Source organism: Gouania willdenowi, chromosome 13 (assembly GCF_900634775.1).
Source record: "Gouania willdenowi chromosome 13, fGouWil2.1, whole genome shotgun sequence".
NCBI lineage: Eukaryota > Metazoa > Chordata > Actinopteri > Blenniiformes > Gobiesocidae > Gouania > Gouania willdenowi.
In genome coordinates, this window is record NC_041056.1 from 31,704,458 (window position 1) to 31,729,546 (window position 25,089).

Here is a 25,089-nt window from a genome sequence, read left to right on the forward strand (position 1 = left end):
CAAAATTTTGTGCAGCACATTTTCAGATTCATTTAAACAAATGAGGCCCCAGCTATAGATCCATGACTCTAACCTTTGCGCCCCTTAAATATGCAGTGGAAAGAAGGGACTGATTAAAAAAGGAGAAGTAAGGGCTTTCCATAGTTACTAGGCAACCTAAATTAAGTCCAATATCATTCTTTTGTGGGATTTTGATGCTGACAGACAATTGCAACTTTCTGAAAAACCAAAAGTGGTTAGAGAAGGAACAAAATAATTGCATGGCTAGAAGTAACATCACCAGAAACAAACTCTAGCTAAAATAACTGCAGAGAGCAAAATGATGGTTTACTACACCATGACCCTATCATAACCTCTTTCTACACATTAGAACTCCATCCCTGTATTCCAAACCAATCTTAACAGCATCTTAAGGAGCGAGCCAGATTTTGAGACAAACATGCCAGTGGTCTGCTGCTTTGACAATATTATAATTTTAGGATAATTAAAAAAAATACATATACAGTATTCATATATGTATATATGCGTGTGTGCGTACGTCTGCATGTGTGTGTGTTTGTGCTCTGCAAAAAAGCAGCCACAAAAATGTGCCAATCGGTTTTGGAGTCAAGTCTGATCTTGTAAAAACCATGTTGTGGCCGGAGGAGTGCCACTGTGGTCTGCATTCCGATGACTCTGCACTTTCCTCCACAAGGGATGGAGAGGAAAAAAAGAAGTGGTCCGAGTGCCCCGATATTAGCACAGTGCCTAATCCAAAAGCTGAAAAAATTCTAACTCTGCACACACTTTACAATGCACACAATTCCAGCAAGAGTGCATACACTTTTGGATTCGTCACATGTGAACGAAAGAAAAACAAGAATTAGTTTCATAAGCGTCACCAAAATTATCCTCAGTTGAAACAATGCAAAACTGTGACCACGTTCAAGGATAGAAATAGGGGCTTGAATCCCTAGCGCAAAGCCGAAAAGAGGACTTTTCATCTGTTTTTGTCTGACCCTAAACTGTCATTTCTGTCAGCCTCAGGAAGTGGTGGTGGTGGTGGTGGATCAGGGCAAGTTAGGAAAATGCTTTTGTGCTAAAAGCATTTTAGAGCAGACTTACACTAGGTCAGTGCATGTCTTTTCTAAAAGGTAGTACCAGTCGGGAGGCACAATAATGATGCTTCTACAAATAAATAACCCACCCTTCATTCTCTACAGACACAGTGTGCAGTTGGAGAATTATGTTTTGTCTTTTTATAAACATATTTCTTGTGACTTAGAAGAAACTGCTACTTTAAGAACAGTTGTGACAAAATATGACAAATGACAAAAACTATGTAATGACAAAACCATAACCACTAGCTTAGAAAAATACATTTTAGTGCTGACTGACCTGCAATTGGCATGAAATGTTAAAAAAATTATGTAAACGAGGCTTCAAAATGATGATTTAAAGTAAACTTTTAATCAAAGATGCCTTAAAATGAAGTGCCTGAAGAAATCATCATGAGAATAGAAGCTATTCACCCTAATCATATGTTTCTTATTTTTTCAAAAACAATGCTGGATTTGGTGCTAGGTACTTTTCCTTTAAAAAAGTGCACACACTCCAAGAAAAAAAGCGCTAGTCACACAGCATATAATATTGGTCACATTTAAAGACAAAGTATGAAGAAGTTTTAGTCTGCATAGTCATTTAAGAAAAACGCAAACACAGTGGAAACAAAAATCATTTAAATTAATCTGCTTTTTTTGCTTGAGTTTCTATCCTTGGAAACCCCACAAGCATGTGTCTGCTTAACATTTACCACACACGCCACAAAAGACAACGGCAGAGAAACACTATCATTCTCCATAAAGAAGCCCCACTTACTGTCAACTCTAAATACCCTCTCATTAGCTTTTCATTACAATAATTGGCCTTGAATTGTGTGGCAAACAGAAGTCAGCAGACACCACCGCTGCCCCGCACTCTGACGTTGCAAACATTCAACTGTGCACACTTAGGGGTAGGGGATGTTGTTGCTAGTTTTACCATGCCTTAATTGTCACTGAATGTGCTACAAAAACAACGTCAATCATAAAAGAGCTACCAAACTATTCTCCTCAAAGCATTGAAATACACCCAGTTTTTTTCATTATTTTAAAACGGACAAACTAACCAAAAGGGTTGCAAATGGTTAATCCCAATTTAAAATAATTGTTCAGGGAAAAAAGCAATAACCCAAAATGAGGTATTTAGTCAGGAGCAAAGAACGAGACACACTCAGAACAGGTCACAATAACACGTGTACTGATTACAGTAAACACCGTGTGCTCTCTTCAAAAAACAACCTCAAAAGTGACAACCAAAAAGATCAATGCTCTACCTGTTAAAACACTCACTGAAGTTTCCAAAAGAAATTAGAAAAAACTACTGTTTGCGATAATTAAGTTGAATAATGTCAATGGTAATTGAATGTAATAACAAGCTGAAGTGGCTCAGTTCGCACTTAATGATGATCATAATCCAGCCACAAAATGAGGTTAAAGACTAGCTGTGTTTTTAATTGCTCTGCGATGGACTAGTGCTCTGTCCAGTGCGTATCCCTGCCTAGTGCCAGAAGAAAGCTGGAGATAGGCACCAGCAGACCCCTTGATTGAAAAGGAGCAAGCGGGGAAAATGGATGTTGTTATACATTTTTAAACTACTAAATAATACTAAATCTTATTTTTGGTATTACAAAGTTGTCTAATCATGATCACTGAGTTTATCTGTGGCCACACAAATTGAAATGTACCTCTATCAACATAGTATTACTTTGTACATGTATGTAGGCCCTTGGAAATGTAGTACTTGGTCTTATAATGGCTCTTGGTCAAATAGTTTTAAGATATATTAAATGTTTCTGATTGGACTGGTGGTAACTAACACACCATCGACCCTGGGGTATTACAAACCTGAAACAAACTAGTTGCTCTATATAATAAATGAGAGCAAAGATTGTGAACCCGGAATGTGATTATTAATGTCACACTTCCAAACTGGCTCCCATCTCCTCATTTTTCAATCCTAATGCTTAAAGCTGCTATCTGGGGTTTCTGAGAAACGTCTAGATGTCCAGTCTGACTTCCTCTCACTGCCTCTCCCTATTTACCTGAAGCCACGCCTCTACCTTTCTGAAGTGCATCATAGAAAATAACAAGGTCGCATCAGGTCGCATTGATATAGGTCTATGGATCAGGTAAGAGCCCAAATCATTTTTACCTGTTTGCTGTTGTGACGCGCAGCCTTGTTTCCGTGCACAGTTCCGCATTCACTTTGATTGACAGTCTCAAAAACATAAAAGTCGAAGCCTATTGGCTGGGCGTTTCCATTTGTATAGGGATCTGTAGGATGAAGTAGGGACTTACAGTATATACATGAATGTATATGAATGACCGCCGGCAGTAGACCATAGTAAAAGACTAGTTAGGTATTTTTTCACATTTCAAAAGAATGATTACATAAACATGGATTTCTCAGAAATCTCCGGATATCAGCTTTAAGGAATTAGGGTTGTAACTAGAGGGTCGCCGGTTTCAATTAACTGTTGGCGATCGCTGTGGGACCTTGAGCAATTATCGTAAACTTAACTGCTTCTAGGTCTCTTGAAAAAAAGATTCTTTATCTCTAGGTAAATAAAGGTAAAATCATCACGACAGAAATCCAAAACCCTAAAAAAGCCTTAAAACAAATGTTGAAATAACTAAATTTTGTCCCTTTTCTGTCTACAGCCTTTAGCAAATTTCACCTCGGACACTTCATCACATAACTGATTAAATAGTGCAGTGAATTTGCCAAAATTTAAGCTATACTTAACATTTTAAAAGCGATGAAGAGGTCACACGGTTGGGCATTGGCTCCTCACACTGCGCCAGCACATCAGACGTCACTCCATTTACCATAACTGAACAGGCCAAAATAATGTTGCACACTTTCTCTGTGGTATACAGCACCATATGGAATCAGAACAGTATCATAATGAATGAACTATTGCAGGGTTTTTCACGAATGCACATGCTTTATTTCACAGTTGTATTTCAGATTCACAAATGCACACAATCTGTTTCACAAATGCACACACACTTTTAAACCAATTGTAGAGCTACTGATATGTGTGCATGTGCAGTGTTCAAACAGTTTGGAGAAAATGTAAGAAGCCATATGATTGGCTGAAAACAAACACACCTGATTGGCTGATGAATCTGTCAATCACTTTTATCAGCCAATGGTGACGTTCATTGACCCGCGACGTCAGGGCAGTCTCAAAATTCACCGCACACATTTCTCTCACAAATACACAGAGGTTTCACAGCACAGAAGCGGTTTGTAAATGCATTATCTGGGGATTGATATTATGAGTGTGCCTCAAAATAATATTTGTGAAACAGATCGTGTGCATTTGTGAATCTGAAATACAACTGTGAAACAAAGCATGTGCATTTGTGAAAAACCCTGCAACAGTTCATTCATTATGATACTGTTCTGATTCCATAGCACCATTCCCCCCACTGGTCCAAGAGCAGTACTCCACTGTGCACACTGTGCACTATTGAACCTACGCTTCCTCATGGTAGCACGGTTTGCCAGTGGGATTATCAGGTATTCTATGAGAGGATAACAAAAAAGTAGTATCAGTAATAACATGGTCTTTTATTTTATAAATTTTATTTTGTTTATTATGTTTTAATTATTAATGTTGTTCTGAATGTGTCTGATTATGCTTAAATGACAGCTGAGGTTTGTTAAATAATTATTTTCAGACTGAAATTCTGCTGTGCACACTCGTGTACTGCTTACATGAGCTCAGACCTGACGTGAGATCTGATCAAAGCTTCCGTTCATGTCAAAATTGATAAATGTCGAAGCTTGTGTGGAAATGCACGTTGTACGAGCATTTGATCAATGAGGCCCTATGTATCTTTAGAATTTAGTTTTAAGTGATTTTGGAGCAATTAACAGCCAAGCAAGCAAAGCAACATCATCATTCACTTGGAGTGTTTTGCAGATCTCAACAGTGTGTGGTCCCTGGCACACAGAGGAGTCGCTTCTACCCTAGAATCCTATTAGTCATATAAACCTCAGATGGAAATGTAAAGAAAAATAGTCCCCCCAAAAATTTTCCATCATTTGTTAGACGGACTCATTTGTGAAGTGGGAAGTCTGGGAGACCTTCTTTTACTGTAATAATAAAAACCAATCTAAACTACTTCAGTCCTCATCCTTCATTTCTGTCTGAGAACCATTACATTTAGAGCAAGCAATGTGTGGAGGATGGAGTTATGAAAGAAGATTCATAAAGGTGTTCCATTTTCTAAAGATACTATTGAAAGCATCAATGTAGAACTTTTACTTATGTACATAACTAACAATTATATATATATATATATATATATATATATATATATGGATCATATATGGATCATTGAATTGGTATACAAGTCACAATTTAAATGCTGCAAGTTTGTTTTCTTTTGCTGTAAATAAAAAAGAATCTGATTCTGATGAGGATAGTGAGTCACCAACACTCCACAAGTTTGACTGTAAAACGAGTCCATGATGACAGCGATTTTGAACAAGATCCATTGAACGACATTGATGCAGCACAATTATTCACTGAATATGCTTACATCAGCTGCCTGTGTTATTGTGTAAGGTTTACATATTGTGTGTAATGATTAGCCTGTTCTCTATAGCTCTCAGTGGTCACTCAAAAGTGTAATAGAGCATTAGCAGTCTGTAAATTGTTTTCACTGTCTTGTACAGGCTCATCATCTAGACACCCAAAATGTGAAAGAAAAATGTAAAAGACAAATGATATAAAAATACAAATATGATCAATAATATTCGATGCACTTCAGTACTTCAGTCCCACTGAGCTATAGGATTTATCTGAATGGGAGAGGAGCTTAATGGTGAAGTCTAACTGGGAGAAGGAAGGAATCATTCAGTACATAAACTAACAGGAATGCAGCACCAGCAGGAGTCAGAAACAAAGATAAATCTACATTCATGAATAATAATGTTATGCAAATGCATCATTTATGCAACATTATACATAATATACGGTACACACAGAGGTGTATAACAAAAACGTACTATAACTGAAAAAGACTTAAAAGGTAAAAGTTAAAGCCAGCTTTAGGGAAATTACTTTTGTAAAAGTCTTGAAGTAGCTCAAATGAAATCTACTGAAGTACCAAACGTGTCTGTGAAAATATACTTAAAGGTTCAGTATTATGCTATTTTTCACCCATCTCCATTTGCTCTAAGAACCCCAATAACAGTATTTGAGGTTTATTTTCCAAACTCGCCTGTTTTCCTGAGTTTGAGCCTCTGAAAAGTCACCTTCGAAAAACAGGCTGTTTCTTGGGCCTTCATGCATATGCATGAGTGGGCGTGTCTGTAGACGCAGACTTTTTTCATATGGTGCAAATTACAACAAAATAACCTCAAAGTGCTACCAAAATATGAAATTCGTAATAAGAAGGTAAAAAAAGAAGAGAAAAGTGCTCATAGCAAAGCTGTGAGGTTTGACGTTCAATAAATCCGACAGTCTCTAAATTGTCCGTAGGAGTGAATGTGAGTGGTTGTCTGTTTGTCTGGGAGTTGCCCTGCCCTGTCCAGGGTGTAGCCCCATCTAACACCCATTGAGAGCTGGAGATAGGCACCAGCAGACCCTGAAAAAAGGAGCAGAAAATAGATGGATGAATCCAACAGAGGAGGCCTAAGAAGTGTTGCTTTTCAACAGTGCAGCTACAAAAGCATTCAGCATGTTTGAAATGGACCCATTTAGGTCATCCACAAGAACTATTATTCTCAATCCTTACGACACGAATGAAAAACTGTGGTGATAGGAAGCTATGTGATGTCCCTACACAGTTACTGTGAAATAATATTTCCACAAACTGTTACAGTGGTGGAGTTATTTTCCGAGGACAACCCCAGGCTAAACCATTCATTATTAATAAGCCTGGACGCACAGGGGCTGATTAGTATGCTGCTCTCATTGGATGAATATGACGGGCAATATATTTGCCTCCAAATGAATGAAGAAATGAGTTTTATTTGTTGTTGATATAAATACTGCACTCAATAGAAGGGGCGATCGTGGCTCAGGGGTAGAGTGGGGCATCCAGTAACCCGAGGGTTGGGGGTTCAAATTCCCAAATTGTTGTTGTGTCCTTGGGAAAGGCACTTTACCCACATTGCCTCATATGAATGTGTATGAATTGTGCATGACTATTGGTGGTGGTCAGAGGGGCCATACACATGGAATGGCATCCACGCTTCTGTCAGTATGCGCCAGCGCAATTGTGGCTACATTGTAGCTGACTACCACCGATATAACTGGTGTGAATGAATAAAGGTTTCTGTATGCGCTTTGAGTTACCTTGAAAAAAGCACTATATGAATCAGTAATTTGTAAAGTAAAAATTTAAATGACCTACTATATTTTGCTGAACCTCGAAGTCGTGTGATAATACTAAGCCAGTGCGAATAGGCATCTCTGTGATTTGGACAGAAATAGGCGGGATCTGATGCGTGATTACATGTTGTTTTGTTTCCGGTGTCACGGGATCAGAGATCCGTTATGAGCATATATGCACATGCGCGCGCACGCACGCATTCAACCATAACCCTAACCTTAACCCTAACTATAACCCTAACCTAATCCAATAAACTAATAAAACAGGTGTTGAAAACAAAAATAAACAAAACTGATATTATTATTTTTTTTAGCAAAAATTAATTTTCCGGTAGTGAGCATGCTCATCAATCTCAGTATGAGGTTTACTCAAATGGTAAGAAGCTTTTTTTTGTTTGTAGCCTTCCATTTAATACAGCTAGCTAGCACTAGCAGTAACACAGCAAAGAGCTGTGGTCAAAAGCCTGCAAAGGTTTTTTAACATCAACTCACACACGTTCACGTTTTCAGATGCTCGTAAATTTCAGCAAAATCTCAGGCTTTGGTTGTTCGTGTGAATGTGCCACATAAAAAGCAGCCGTTGTGGGGTCATTTATTTACTACATGTGGTCCCTTGGTAAAACTAATTCCGTGCAATAGGGCTTTATACAAGACATTAGGTTAGTTGAATGACAGAAGACCGAACAATATTTTAGTAACAGCTTTAATAACATGGCTAAATCAGAGCTTTTATTGAAGCATGAACATAAGTTTGAACAGTGACTTCTGCCATTTATTTTGATGTAGATAAATACTTAAAATGAGATTGAATGTCAGAGGACATTGCTAAATAGCAGTGTATAGACAGGCTCACAGGAATGAATTTATATAGATCCTGCTTACACTATAGGTACAAATCAAAACAGTAATTTAGCAGCTAAGTTCAAAATTGTGAATTATGTAAAGAAGAGGGCAGGGTAGTGAGAGAAAGAGCTAGATTGAGTGAGTGTTGTAGTGTTGTTACTCTCCCTTCAGCTTTGTTCCACTGCTGCTGCTCAATGTGTCACACTCCTCCCTTCCACCTCCTCCATCCTCCGCCTTCTACCTTTTTTTCTACAGAGCTCCACCTCCTCATCATTTCCCCCCTTATTTCCTTTTCAGACTGCTTTGTTCGCTCTTGATAATCTCCTTACCAGCTGCACTGTTTCTTGTTTCCCATCTCGTCATCATTTTCCTCCCACCTTCACTCTCAAGACAGTTAGTAAATGTGTGAAATGAATTTGAAAAAAACTGTGTGTGTGTGTGTGTGTGTGTGTGTGCAATTAAGATTACTCTATAGAGTCTTGCATTAGTGAAGGGTTCATCTTCTTATTCGGTTTGACTAAACCCCCATTCCCCCTGCTTCTCTATTCTGCACCAGTCCAGTCAATACTGAGCCCTAATGATATTAATTGGTTTCTCTGATCACTCCAACAAGGACGGTGAGTCACGGGCTTTAATGAATTCAAAGCAAAATTCCCACCAAGATGTATTATTTTTAAGTGCAGCACCAGTAAAAATGAATGTACTGTAATGAGCAATAAAGGAAGAGCAGTATCTTCTCAAATAATTACCAGAAATCAAGCTATAAGAACGACATGCGGCTAAAAGCTTGTTCCTACATAATGTATGTGTTGAAGATAGTTAAAGGCAGGCTTCAGAAAATCAATGGGAGGTTTCAATTGTCGGAAGGTCACGTTTCCATCTGGCTGCTCTGGGAACAACTGTACAACTGGAAAAGCAAAACTGACAAAGTCAGTTCATGTTGGCTACACAGAGCCAAGCTGACAGGAGGCTGCATGCTAGTGGTTTCTAAACTTCAATCTATCTTACTTTCCAGTCTCCTTGAAGTCCATTTATTATGTGTGGTCAGCAGTGTATGACTTCAGCAGTGTTGTTTTCACTTACACCACTCCATGTTTGAATAATGTATTTACCGTATACATTTTTTGACAAAACTAATTTCAAAACCCAGAGTCATCTCATGACATATGCCGACTCTGCACCTGCAGAGAGGCACAAAACAACGGGTATATTTATTCAAGACATAGAAACTACATGGTGGAGGTGAGGGAAATGAATAAAATAAAACAGAGTAAAGTTTGGATACATTTCAATTCGGGGTAGGACGATACATTACATTCACGATATTGCCAGATAAATAATAATGGGCTCACAACAATGAAATACGATACTTTTACGATACTTGACTTTACCTCTGGACACACTTAACCTAGGCGTGACTGGATAGTCCCAATAAAAGCTTTTTACCATCAACGATATATATTGTGACGTTTTAATATAACAATATCCTGTTGTACGATATATCGTCTCGCCTTTAATTTGAATGTCATGGACAATTCCAGAGCAGAGTATATACTGAGCCATCTACTGTAAATATTTCACATTACACAAGCTCCACAAACAACCTGCACAGACACATGGGAGCAGTCCGTCCATCAGTGACACTGACTGTAATAAGCAACAAAAACTTGGGTGGCTAAATCTTCCACTGTTTTTGAAAGAGGATAAGCCAGAAAGAGAGATGATGACGATGACGTTCTGTTGGAAAACAGTACGTTCATCATCATCTGGTTTATCTCTCTCACTTTAATTTAATTACAAGCAACCAACCTAATTGGCCTTGAGACAGAACATTGGATTTTTCACCCTAACTTTTGATACTGGAAATTTAGGCTGGACGATTAACCTTAATCGCATTGATATTGAGGTTTTCACTACTGCAATAACTTAACCTCAAACACTGAGGTTTTTTCTTCTGTCTTCATCATTTGAGTGACATATATGTTCACCAATCAGAAATGCCGCGACCCGCCTTCCCGGGCTGCTGGCCAAACAGAGATGGTTACAGGACACAAGCTTGTATGTGCTTCAGCAAGTCTCAGTTACTCCTCAGTTGAGTGCACTAACAACAACTACAGTAGGGTCCAATAAAATCCATGTTAACGGAATCACGAAATCGACCAATGAAAACGGAATCTACCGTTGAACGCTGAAATGGATATAATCGGGTTGAAACACCATTACATTGAGGAAAAGGATGTTTTTTTTATGGGAAAATGTTTCGGGGACGGCTTATTAAGGTGCGTTCACACCGAACACGACCGCAGTGCCGCAGTAGCTTCCATCGTTTGCAGATAGTGGTGCTTTATGGTCACTCTATCACTTCATCGCTCCAGTGACGCGATCACCAGGGAACAATGTGTGTGTGTGTATGTGTGGGTGTGTGTGAGTGTGTGTTGAGCCGGTGACTGGGTAGAGAGAAAGAGAGAGGGGGTTGATCACTTCTTTTCCTTCTTGCTCCGTTGCAACAGAAGATCTGTGGATAAAGTCGTTCTGTTGCTGCGGACGAGACCATCGATGCCAGGGATTGTAGAGTCTGAAACATCGTAGAATAATGATAATTTCTGATACTTTGTCAATTTATTTTTGTTCATTCATTACGGTCTGGAATGATGTCATCATGATCATTTAAATTAAGTTGATCAAAATAATTCAATAAACCTGCTCAGATTCCCCCTAAGGGGGAATTGGGTGACATTAATGCTGCTCTCATACATCATGAATAATTAAAAAGGAGCAGAACAATCCATGTCAGTACAACTTATATCTACCTTTTAATTGTATCTTATTTTATTTTTGACATACATTTTTGTTTATTATGGATTTTTTATTCATTAGTATTTATTTTGTTTCCTCACATCTGTCTATAAAAGCAAAAAAAGGCCTGTGTGTGTGTGTGTGTGTGTGTGTGTGTGGAGCAAATATTTCCCAGACGCGGTGCCTGTTCGACCTGAAACTTTGTTTTTGAGTTTGTGCATCTGTTATTTTGGTCATTTCCAAATGTGTATTTTAATTTCATTTCACTTCTGGACGGCACAGAATTGAAACCTATTCATCTTTTGACCTCAGTGTGTGAGGGGGCGCTAGCGCACCATCTATATCTATTTCACTGCACAGCTCACTTCCGGTGCGTGCACGAGCTCCTGTGGACATACCTTTTTACTGTTCCTTATTTGGTGATGACGTTTCAAATGTTTATTTTCATGTTTGACCGTTCGCTATTTAGGCCGGACAGACCTCACTTGGAAGTTATTGATGGCAATGGCTGCTGTGTTGAAAGCTGCACATTTCTTTGCGGCGCGTGCGTGTGAGAGAGAACCAACGGAGGAGATTAGAGTCTCAGGTAGAGTCTCACACACACACACCGATCAGATGCGCTTCACTATCGATCACCGTCTACGTGACGTGTGCAGGTATGTGAGTGTGGAGTGTATAACGAACCACCATTTAGTCTGGTTACAGTCTGTGTCACGGCACCTGACTGTAGTGTTACGCGCTGAGTCAGATCTAAGTGTTTAAATGTTACGTAGATGGTGCTATATCGTGAAAGTCACCTAATTACTGCAGCTTCACTCATGTCACACCTGCCACTTCACCTAACTACTGATAATAGATAAGTTTAGTGAAAGTTAGGCAGGCAGGTACATGTGGATGGACTAGTGTGCATGAATTTAGAATGGATTCACCATTTATACAAAAAATACACTAAAATGACAACAGGAATGCACAAAACTACACCAAAAATACTCAGAGACTCCAGAATTACACTACAATGCCAACAAAAAACAATAATTATACAAAAAATGCACAAAAAGAAAACAGAAAGATACAAAATTCTACATAATGACTCCAAAAAAATTACAGAAAAATACACGAAATGAAATAAAAATATAAAAATGAATAAAAAAAAAAAACAACACATTTATCATGCGCATGTCTCATAGAATTAAACCAGGGAAATTGCACATGCTATTTTACTTTGCACCTGCAAATATAACCCTTTATAACACTACAGAGTATGTTATTATTATTCCCATAAATGACAACCCCACTTAAGCACCCACTATATGAATACATACTTCTGACAGGCACTGTATTAGTGAGTTAAAAACAAATGTTATGTAAAAATTGATTAATATTTCTAAAAAACTGATTTTTTTAAAAATTAATGTGGAAAACACTTAAATAAAAATAAACATATAAATAAAATGGAATTTGGAAAAAAAAATTAAAAGCATATGCATTTAAATGTATAAACTATTTTTAAAAACTGTAAATTTAATCACAATATCTGTAAGAAAAATGGCAATGAAGTTTTTTTTGTCAAAATCGTGCAGCTCTACTGGAAATGCATTGTGTTATTCCTTTTTACACTAGCCACTTTGCCGAAAGTGGAATAAGAGTTAGCTTTACAGTAAGTTTTTTTCTTTTTCTTTAATGGCCCACTTCTTTGTTGTTGTTATTCTGTTATTATCAGTAGTGAATATGATTTTAAATTGGCGGTGGGTGAATGTGTGTGAGAGACAGCAGATCGACCTGTGTATCATTTTTTTTTTATATTTAAGCTAATGCTAATGGAGCAAATCTTTACACACACACAAAAGATGGTTAGCTGGCAAAATGCAATTTACAAAAAACGTGACTAAAAAGACAGCTCTCTCACGGGATGCCTTGATTTTATTTCATTATTGGTGATATGAAATGTAGCTACTTATCTAAATCAAAGCACTGCCTTTGGCTGTCGTGTACAACATGGACAGGTTGCTGTGTCATTAAAGGGCTAACACACACACGCGCACCCACACACACGCGTGCACACACACACCCACACACACATTAAGACCCTTTTATCTAATTTCCCCGTGCACTTAAAGCATTTAAACTGCACAATGGCCTTTGTTTGAAAACCTTTTTGCAATAAAGCAGGAAGCCAAACATTTCTTGATTTCAGAATAAATTGTTTGTTTTTTTCAAAACAAATGACCTGCTTCTTCTTTTCACCTACATTGTCTAGTATGAGTGTAGTGTGTGAGTGAGTGTTGGTGGTGGTCAGAGGGGCGCAATGGCGCACTATGGCAGCCTCGCTTCCGTCAGTCTGCCCCAGGGAAGCTGTGGCTACAATAGTAGTTTACCACCACTAAGTGTGGAGTGAAAGAATAATGCCTTAATTCTGTAAAGCGACTTTGAGTGTCTATGATAAAGCGCTATATAAAACTGATGCATTATTATTATTATAATGAGAAAAACCATCCGGAATATGTTACTCTCCTCAATATTTTTCAGTCTAAAATGTTGCTCACATAAACCACGACAGCAGTAAATATCTCAGAATTTACTAAGAACAATTGACAAATGTGCTATCTATATGACAGTAAGATTAATTCAAGAATATAAACAAAATTAACTTTTTACTTTTGTCATTTCTACAATGCTGAAGTGGTTCTATTACATTTCAATAGAGAATGGAACATGGGGCGTGGTGAAATGCTATACTTGTGCTTACAAGACAAGCACGTAATACACAGAGCTTTATCAGGCCCATTGACTGACCACTGACTGAGGGAAACAAACCATCCCCTATTTATAAAAATACTTTAGTAAGCTAAAGTGGTGAGAGCTTCACGCCAACTGAGTTTAGTTTAACCACAAGCCAGAGGGAGGAGCTTTACAGGAGATCTGTGTGTCAGCCCAGAATTCCCAAACCACATCGATGCATTGTCCACACACACACACACACACAAACAAAATGGCAGCAGAGAATGAAGCAGTGTTTCACATGCCCCGCCCCCACCATGCCCCAAATCCAGCTGCTGTGGAACATGAGAACCCCCCTGTTTACCATGTGCAGCACCCAGAAAGAGAGAATTGAGAGCAGAAGATTAGGGAACAAATGCTTTGGGAGAGGAGGAGACAGAGTGCAGGCCTGTTAAATCACTTACCTGCCCTGGAGCCTCAAATAGGGCAGAACGGAAGGAACGGGTTAGGTCGTATCTGGTTACCTGCTTGGTCCTAAAGCACTTCACTGTATATACATGGTTGGAAACTCAACTTGGAACATTACTGTGTACCACGCTAAAAATCTTGTGTGCTCTCCAGAGTATAGAAACAAGCTCTCTTGTTCATCATATCCTAGTCTTTTAGATGCCATATTGTGCATAGGTTAATTCTAGTGAGGGAGAAATTTTATATAAGGTTATGTATTAAATAAAAATATGTTGGTTTAAAAATGGAAGCAATGGTAAAAGTTAAGGACTGACATCTTACACAGAGAACCATGTGAACCATAACCCAAACATTCTTCATACATTAGCTTACCCCACGATCAAAATATACATAGGCAATGAGAATAAAGGTGCCTTTACATTTGATCTTAAAAATGTTACAAATGACCTGACAATTAGTAGACAGGGGTTTTATTGAAAACAAATTCATATTGTTTGACAGAATACTTAAGATGATTTGCACTATAATACAACAATACATACAGTACTTCAACCGTAACTTTTATTATTCGTACTATGTTTTCCAGATTACAAATCACATCGGTATATAGGCCTCAAAGTTTACAATTTTTGTGGAAGAATCCACAGTTAAGTTGCTCCAGGATATAATGTATGTTGCATGCCCAGCAGTTAGATAGCTCAAAGCTGATATCTGGAGTTTCAGAGAGTCTATCATTCTTTTGAAATGCGAAAAAAATACCTAACTAGTCTTTTACTTTGGTCTACTGTCGGTGGTCATTATATACATTATTGTATAAAAGCCCTGTGCGGCAGTGCGGTCCGATCCACACGTCAAGTGCGTTGGCCATGCGAGCACAGCCCCGATTTTACGCATATCCGCACATCCGCAAGAGTTGAAAATACTGAACTCCTGCGATGACGTCAGGTCGTCAACATGAACACGGGTCTGTTCACCCATTCAACCATGGAGTAGAAGCTGTGCGTGACCGCCTGGAGCTGTATGGCACGGCCTTTATAACCAGGACCGGACTAGGAAGGATTAGGCGTGGAGGAGAATCAGCGTGGAGGTGGTATTAGCAGGTAAATGTTTTCTCTGTAGCACTGAGCTAGTATAGCATTAGCCGCTAATCGCACTTTTTTTACTAGTTTATATTTATGAGAGGAGAAAAAGGAGCACAGCTCCTCGATTCAGCAGGCAGTGAAACTCACAGAGTTGGATGTGTCGCTGGTGGGCGGTGCTTTGCTTGGGGACATTTTTTGATTCTGCGATACACGCGGAACGTTTCATGCGGCAGATGCGTCCGGTGCCACAGAAGACGCATTCTGTGTGAACGCAGCATAATGAGCTGCTGATTTTGATGGTGTAACTCAGATGTTATGATTTTCAACAGCTTCACCTTTGCAAACACCTCCTCACTGCTCCACGTCTACTGCGACTAGTGGTTTGTCAGCTGTACTTCACCAGTGTTATGGTTTAGCCACCATTTTTAGTGGTGATCAACTTTCAGAATCCGGCTGTACGATCAGACTTACTGTGACTGTGACATTAAGTCTCTACTCTTGAGATGTGGATTTGACTATGAAACCCTTCTTCAATTAATAAAATAAAATAAATAGTTTAAAATCTGTAGAAAAACAGCTACTTTTCACAACTTTATACAAAGCACTTTAATGTTCAAAGACATTAACGAATGCTTTAAAAAAAATCTAATATGTTTGAGGAGGTTAAGTAAATAACTATATTTCAGTTTTCAACATTTGCTACTATCAACAACACAGTCTGTTACCAGTACAAATGAACTAGAGTTGAATGAGGTAAGGTTGTATTAAAATACGCACAGAGAAGTAGGGTAGCTCTATTTTAAAAGCTGCTTTATGTTTTCTTAAACTCTTTGAGTAATTCTGTCTCTGCCGCCATGTTTATTGTTTTAATGAATTCTGATTGGCTATCGTTCGACATTAACAGATGACAACAAACGTTGCTACAGAAAATGGACATGGAGGGAAAAGTCATTTTTCAAAAATAAAAGTTGGTAAAATAAAGAAGAAAAGAAAAGTTGGAAAAACATGAATCTCTGCTTCGTTCTTGTAATGTACATAGTGACCCATGAATAGTAGTTGAGCTCACAAAGATGAGGCAGCTCTTCATAAAGTGACTGCAACCATATTTTTGTCGCCTCAACACAAAACAAATGATAATGAAACCAAATGAGCAGCCAGATCTGCCTCTCGGGATTTTTTCAATGAGAGAAGATACTCCAGCAACAAGGACGGCAGCCACTATATTCTCAGTAAGTGATTCGTTATTTATCACACATTTAAAAGGTCTGAATAAACTGCACAATTAGGACAACACACAGTGGCGCCTCCGGGATTCAATTTTCTTGGTACGCACAGAACCACCCATTCTGGGCGGGCTGGGCCCTCATGGCCCGCCCATAGCAACAGGCTGAACTACAGTGATACATGCATTTGTGTCATAGTCTATAAAACACCAGAAAAATCTCCACTAACACAAGAAAAAGTCCATACACTTGTCACTATATCTCTATTGAGAAAACCGTCGCTAAAAGCGACCCTTACGGGTAAGGGAGGCTGAGTTTCAGTTTCTGTTTTAAAACAAAGCAGAGAGGTTTTTTTTCCCCCACACCTTCAAAATAATTGTACGTACAGTGCGTACAGGATTCCGCCACTGCTGACACATATAGACTGGTTGTAAAACCACTTTGACCTTGAAGCTGCTGGAGGAAGTGCTATCTGCACTAAAGGTCATCAGGTGTTGATGTGCATAAGCCATGACTGAGCCTTTATTCATATTCATGTGTTGCAGCTTGTTGAAACCATTCTGCCTCTGCTACGCTTAATGAGCAATTGACAATTTACACATAATATTTTTTTGGTGGCGTAAAAAGCTTTCGATTTCAGCACAGAGGCATGTGTGTGGGGAGTGTATCTCAGTGTGTCTGTCAGTTTGCCACACACACACTTTAATGTCGGTGCATTGCAGAGCAGCAGAAGTAATTGCATAAAACTGACTTCTATACCCAGTTTACTTGTGTGGAAAGGAAAAACTGAAAGGAAGAAGGGCAGTGTGGGTTATGTGCATGTACATGTGTAAAACCAGACAGGTGTAAAGCACGGGTTCTCAAACATGGGACCGGGACCCCATTTTACCATTTTTCTGCAAATACACTGACTCACCATAGTTTAACCTATTTTCACTTTTTCTTGCCATATTTTTACTACTTTTAATGCATGTTTCTACATTACTCCAATTACTGTCACTTCTCCATCAAATGTCAATGTCTTTTCTGCACATTTTTTTCCACTTTCAAGACATTTTCAGCACTTGTAAACCCATTTCACCACTTTTCCCACCTAATGTTGCATATGTTGACAAATTATTGTCACTTTTAACCTCTTTTCTCCATATTTCATGCTTATTCTTACCAATGTAACCACATTCCTAATTTTTCATGCCCATTATTTGCCAGTTTAAATTCATTGTTCCAATATTGACACTTTTTACCTCTTTTTTTTCTTTTTGACCACTCTAAATCACAACTTTTAATCCCATTTCACCAACTTTTCCACCATTTTTGTTCACCTTTAACCCATTTTATTTCTGATTAAAACAAGGATTTACATCTTTAAGATGACTATATACTATGGCCAGATATTACTTTAAAACGTCCTTGATGACAGTGGATATAATTCAGATAAATAAATAAATGTGGTTATCACAGATTCATAGAACAATAGACCAACATTTTACTTTCCTCTAATTTTTTGCTCCCGTGGTGAGATTTGCCTACTTTACATGTTCATCAGAGGGAAACGTGCTAAATGGATTGTGGGCGCATTGTGACACGCCGGACACGCGTAGTCCTGATTCACTGAGGTTTGTGCCTCTTATTAGCGCGTGGAGTGACATTTGCACACATTTTTTTTAATACCCCTAAACATTTAGTGAATCTGCCCCACAGTATATGTAGAGTGTGATATGCACAGACTGCTTTGTTCCTGTTTTTCTAACCTCTGCTAGCTGAACATGATGTGCTGTTTCAAAAGTGTGAAGACAATTCATTTAAGACCATGTCTTGTGGCTGAATCTGCCATAGTTTGTTATTTCGTTAAGATTTAATTCATGATTATTTTAGTTAAAGTGATATTGTTGAGCAATATTTTATTTTATATGTTTGTCTATTTGTTCACGCACGGATTAAGATATAAATAAATCAGAAGTTACTTACTTACTTAAGTAACTATTTGGGGGCCTACTTTTTACTTTTACTTGAATACACATTTTGGCTACTCTACCCATCTCTGGTCAAGACCAACCTTTACCATTCCCTCTATCCTTGCTGGGCCCATTTGTTCTGCTTTGTGAGCGATGAGCCATTGAAAGGGTTTTGTTTGTACAGTATGCTCATGTGGTTGCATGAATTTCATTCTTTATGCTTAGCTTTGCTATGTAACTCTATAACCCTCAATGTCCCACAAAGAGTACCTTGAGGTTTCAGAAAGAACAGAGAATATGAGAGCAGTAGGACGTGGAAGTAAAATGTTAGGAGTCAATAAAGAAAGGAAAGATGCAAGGAACAATTTCTGATGAAATGCTTAGGCCACATAAAAGGTTTCCTTTGTGCCCATTAGATGCTGGGACAAAAGAGTTGTGGTTTGCTTTATAACAGGGGCAATAACCATAAACCAGCTCTAAAAGCATGCTTGTTTATGGTATCATTAACACATATGATAATATGGCAGCACATGCTTTTTGCCTATTGCATCTGAAAAACAGTACTTTCTGTTCTGCAGCGCAACATTCCACCGCTCATGCAGTGTAGTGTTTGCTTCCTACTCACCAGTATTGCAGTATATAAAAAATGAACATGGTACAATGTAAAAAAAATTTGGTTTTTGGTATGAACAACAGGTATACTGCCAGTATACAGTTGAGTTTTTCATTTCTCAATTTCCGTTGTTTTTTATGCAAATCAACTACTTTTTGATGGTTGACAAAACATCAGTCTTTATGGGTGTTTTTTTTTTTTTGCAGTTGATAAACAACACCCAATCTGGAAAGCACTCAGTACTTTCTATGCATCTCTTCACAATAAGCAGTGCACATTCCAGGACATCCAGTAATATTTAACAGACACCCCATCAAGGTTGTCCTCCACTGCACGCTAACCTTCAGCTGATGGGATGTTCAGTGTGCATCATAAACACCTTGAAGGCAGAGAATGGCTGTATGCACACGCACACGCACACACACACACACACACACACAAACATCTGGATGCATTCATAGCTACCGAAGCATGTGTGTGTCTGCATGTGTGATTGGGGGTTGGGAGCTATAGCAACTATTAGATTACTTTACATAGCTGTATGTTCTCACCTCCTGTACAGCACAAGCAGTGCACTAGCGTAGCACACGCAGATAATCAGGTCAAAAGTTCATCTGGAAACTAATTAGTGATATTTTTTTTTTCTTGCTGACATTCTGAAATGGCAGAAAATGTATTAAATCAGGCAGTGGTGGGCCAGAAAGGCCTTCTCTGCTGGCCTAAACATACACAGAAAAGTATTGATTTCTTTATTTTTTTCATTTTTAAATAAAATAAAATAATTCTCCCTGGTTTGTTCTCTTTACGTCATATTATATCTTCTTGGTTGTGCTGCTTCCAGTGTTATATATTACGGTAGAGTTTTTATCCAATCATATTTCATCTAGCTTGTGTTGCCAGGTTCAGAATAAACAGAGCGGGCTCCTGCTCCTGCGCACTGTAAGTGGAGGGACACAGTCAGCAGCAATAGCCAATCAGCTTTCCTAGGCCACCTCGAAGCTCTTACGCTGAAGTTGACATCTACGTGTCTTATGATTGGATAAGCACTCGTGAGAACCCGGAAGGCGGCTGTAAGGTGTAGTCTCTGATGAGCGCTCATTCTCAGCAGTGAAGCGTCTTAAAACTTAAAACACGAGTGGACAGACACGGCTTTCAGCATTAGCCTCCATGTCCATAGAAAAGGACTAACTCATGGACCTGAAGCTCACAGATCAACTGTACAACAAAGCCATTGAGGTCTTCTTGAGAAAAGAAAGAAGGATGGATTTTATTTTCAAATAAACAGACGATGTGGAGGAGATCAATGTTGGTGAGTGCAAGCATTTTATTTGTATTTTTAATATGTTTTTTCCATTTTATTTCCGTAGTAATCAATCAATGGTCACAAAATAAAATGGCAAAACAAATTAAAAAATAAATTCTGATCCACTGCAATTTATAATGTAAATAACGTGGGGCGCGCAGCTGCACAACATGTTCAGTTGTTTTGCTGTGGCATTTTTTCCAAAACAAATGCAAATAATGTGTTGGCTTTACTTTTTTAATTTTCAATGAATCGATGGTTTCGCTATCGCCTCGTTGGTGTCTTATATAAAATGAAGACAATGCGCATTTTATTGGACAAACTTGTTTAAGCTCACATAAACTTTTGGTGGACTTTTTAAAACTTTGTTCACTAATCTCTTAAAATCAGCTTTTATTTTTTTAGATTTGGCACTATCCGTAATCTTAGTTTCCTACTCTTAATTGTGAATGCGACCTTATTGATTTTAAATTCTCCAGAAATTAAGTGTTGCTTGAATAGCTTATATTAGGGAGTGTAATGTGCATGTGTGATTCTGTATGGATTCTCGAGCTGTGGTGTCATATTGATGATATTATGAGGTGTACTAATTTAGCTTGGACTAAGTAGGATGTCACTGAAGCCGTAGGGGGGAAATGCACGGATCGCCACTGAAATCTACCAAGACTGGCAGGCAATACCATTGTTGATTGTTACTCTACATATTTAACAAGGAGTTGGGTTGTTTTGCTTCAAATTTTTTGTACAATCTGTATTTAGTTCAGACAAACAACCTGCCATGTTGAGGTGTAGGAAACATGGATATAAGTATTTAACAAACAAGCTGAGTGATGATCAACAGAGCAGCTTCCGTCAGCAGCAGCACTTTAATCAACACAGCTCACCCACAACACACTGAAGTTATTTCAATAAATGTTTTTGTGATTTTTCCCAGTTTCTCTCATGCCGACTTCCAGGTTTGCCATGGCGTGTCACAAATATCCTGAAAACACCTACCTAGTTCTGTCAAGAGATTAAAAAACATTGTGAGATTAATTAATTATGCTCTGTAATTAATTAATCTAATTAATGTCTTTTTTTAATCTCACCTAAAAATTGCTGAGAAAAGCCCTCAACTTAAGGTATTTGTACATGTAAATGTACACACTTTTTGAATATGATTATCCTGCTGGGTAAAATGTAAATTTTTAAAACTAAAACTATAGCAATTGTATGTATTAAACACTAGAATAGAGTTTATCATCAGTATATGCTAGAAACAATTATAGCAACAAATAACAACAGCCTTCAGCAGAACAGAAGGCTGCTGACGTGCTGACGTATCGATCATTTCCTGTTTACACTCTACCGCTGCTTGCAGCGCTCTACTACTGTGTTCTGCTAACTCTAATCAAACTTGTTGTCATTGATATTTTAGCCTTGAAAACACTTGTTTTAATTTTTTACCGTAGAGTTAAACGTACGAAGGTTAAGTAAAAAGCAATCTCGCCTCTTATAGGCAGTGTAATCTCCTTTAAACTTCCTTTTGTCCTTAGCTTAGCTTAGCTTAAATTTAGCACCTATGGCTTCTCTCTCCTCCCCTCCGCTCTCCTGCCCGATGTGTCAGATGTTTAGTTACTCCTCGTCCTCCTTTAGGGACAATGGTAGTTGCATAAAGTGTAGCGTACTGTTAGATATGGAGGCGAGGATCAACAATCTGGAGAAGCGGTTCCGCACCCCTGATACCAAAACCGAAGCTAGCAAGCAGGACCTAGCCGGTGCGGACCGTGCTAGCTCTAGCTTAGCCTCCCCCCCGGCCAGCAATGAGTGGGTTACTGTCCGTGGTAAGCATAGTCGAAGGTCAAAAAGCCATGTTCACGTCTCAAACAGGTTCTCCCCCCTCCGTGAGGACAACACACTCACCGGGGAACAAACTCTGATAATTGGTGACTCCATAGTGAGAAACGTGAAGCTAGCGAAGTCAGCGGGCATCGTGAGGTGCATCCCAGGGGCCAGAGCGGGCGACATAGAATCAAATCTAAAGTTGCTGGCAAAGAGTAATCGTAAGTTTGATAGGATAGTCCTCCATATCTGCACTAATGACTCCCAATGTCGTCAGTCGGAAGCAACCAAAGTGAACATTGAATCAGTTTGTGCTTATGCTAAAACAATGTCGGACTCCGTAATTTTCTCTGGTCCCTTACCAAATCTGACCAGTGATGACATGTATAGCCGCATGTCATCATTTAACCGCTGGCTATCGAGGTGGTGTCCAGAAAACGAGGTGGGCTTCATTGATAATTGGAGATCCTTCTGGGGAAAACCGAACCTGATAGGAAGAGATGGAATCCACCCTACTTTGGAGGGAGCATCTCTACTATCAGAAAACATGGCACAGTCACTGTTATGACATCTCATGAATGAGACCATGTTACAGAGGGGGAGTCCTCCACGCCCCTCTGCGCTTGCCTTAGGACAGTTTCCCTCCCATTGCTATTATGATAGCTGTGTTCATCGCCATGGCAACTGTTGTGATGGTGATGAATATTATTTTATGGAGACGGTGTCAGTCCCTCGACCCATATTTCACAATGATTTTAACATAAAATCAAATAAAAGAGCTATCAATTATAAAAATCTGAAAAAAATTAAAATCTCAAATCTAGAAACACCAAAACATAAAACCATTAGATGTGCTCTATTAAATATTAGATCACTGAGATCCAAATCTCTACTAGTAAATGACCTTATCTCAGAAAATAACTTTGATTTATTCTGTTTAACTGAAACATGGCTGTATCAAGATGAATATGTTTAAATGAAGCCACTCCTCCCAGTCATTTAAATACTCATATGCCACGAGACATAGGCCGTGGAGGTGGTGTAGCAGCTATTTATCATTCCTCTCTCCTAATCTATCCTAAACCAAAGGCCAGTTACACTTCCTTTGAAAGCCTGGTTCTAAATTTATCTCATACCAAATCAAAAACCTGCCAGCCAGTCTTATTTGCGATAATTTACCGTCCTCCAGGCCCTTATTCTGAATTTCTATCAGAATTCTCTGAGTTTATATCAAACTTAGTCCTCAGTTCTGATAAAATACTGATAGTAGGAGATTTTAATATCCATGTGGACAAAGATAGTGATAGCCTGAGCTCAGCCTTTATGTCCCTAATAGACTCAGTTGGCTTTTTTCAAACTATTAATGAAGCTACTCATCGTTTAAATCATACTCTTGATCTTGTTCTAACATATGGCCTTGATATTAATGAACTAAAAGTCTACCCTGAAAATCCTCTGCTATCAGATCACTTTTTAATATCTTTTAACATTATATTAGAGGATCTCGCACTGTGCAATAAAATAGTTACGAGTAGAAATCTGTCCAACAGTGCTGTGGCTAAATTTAAAGAGGCCATTCCTGCTGCCTTAAACTCAGTGCACCATCCAATAAATAACTATGATATTAATTATAACCCCTCTCAACTGGATCTGCTTGTCGATAGCTCTGCTAGTCTACTAAAATCCACCTTGGACTCAATTGCCCCATTGAGGGAAAACACTATTAAACGTCAGAGGAAAGCTCCGTGGTTTAGCTCTGAAACTCACACACTCAAACAAACAACCCGTAAATTAGAGAGAATGTGGCGCTCCAATAAAACAGAGGAGTCACGAATACTTTGGCAAGAAAGCCATAGTAAATACATGACAGCCTTACGACATAGTCGATCTACATACTACTCCTCACTAATTGAAGAAAATAAAAATAATCCGAGGTACCTTTTCAGCACTGTAGCCAGGCTAACACAAAGTCAGAGCTCTATTGAGCCCATGATTCCTCTAGCCCTCAGCTGTGAGGACTTTATGACATTTTTTAACGATAAAATTCATAAGATTAGAGATAAAATTAGCCACTCCCTGCCTTCACCTGGGCCTGCTGTACCATTAAATGTAAATAGGCCTAACCTAAACTGTTTCACACATATAGGACTTCAGGAACTTAACTCTATTATTTCATCCTCCAAACCATCGACCTGCCTTTCAGATCCGATCCCAACTAAGCTGTTTAAAGAAGTTGTTCCCCTGGTCTGCCCATCTTTGCTGGAGACAATAAATATATCCCTATCAATAGGCTACGTGCCACAGTCCTTTAAAGTAGCTGTAATCAAACCCCTTCTCAAAAAACCTACTCTTGATTCCAGCACTTTAGCAAACTACAGGCCTATATCTAATCTTCCTTTTATTTCAAAGATTCTTGAGAAAGTTGTGGCGGCTCAGCTCTGTGAATTTCTTCAAAACAACAACCTGTTCGAGGACTTCCAGTCAGGTTTTAGAGCTCAACACAGCACAGAGACTGCTTTAGTTAAAGTAACTAATGATCTACTCTGGGCTTCAGATGAAGGACGACTCTCAGTGCTGGTTTTATTAGATCTTAGTGCAGCTTTTGACACTATAGATCACTATATTCTACTAGAGAGATTAGAGAAATTACTTGGAATCACAGGGACTGCCCTAAACTGGTTTAAGTCCTACCTATCTGATAGGTACCAGTTTGTACACGTGAATAATAGGTCTTCTGTGTACACTGAAGTAAGCTACGGGGTTCCTCAGGGCTCTGTGCTAGGTCCAATCCTCTTCTGTATCCATATGCTCCCCCTTGGTAATGTTATGAGA

General features: G+C 38.7%; 1 protein-coding gene across 1 annotated transcript in view; it reads right to left on the reverse strand.

The window, feature by feature from the left end:
- fat3a (FAT atypical cadherin 3a) overlaps positions 1-25,089 on the reverse strand; it is a 228,197-nt gene that overhangs the window by 120,011 nt on the left and 83,097 nt on the right.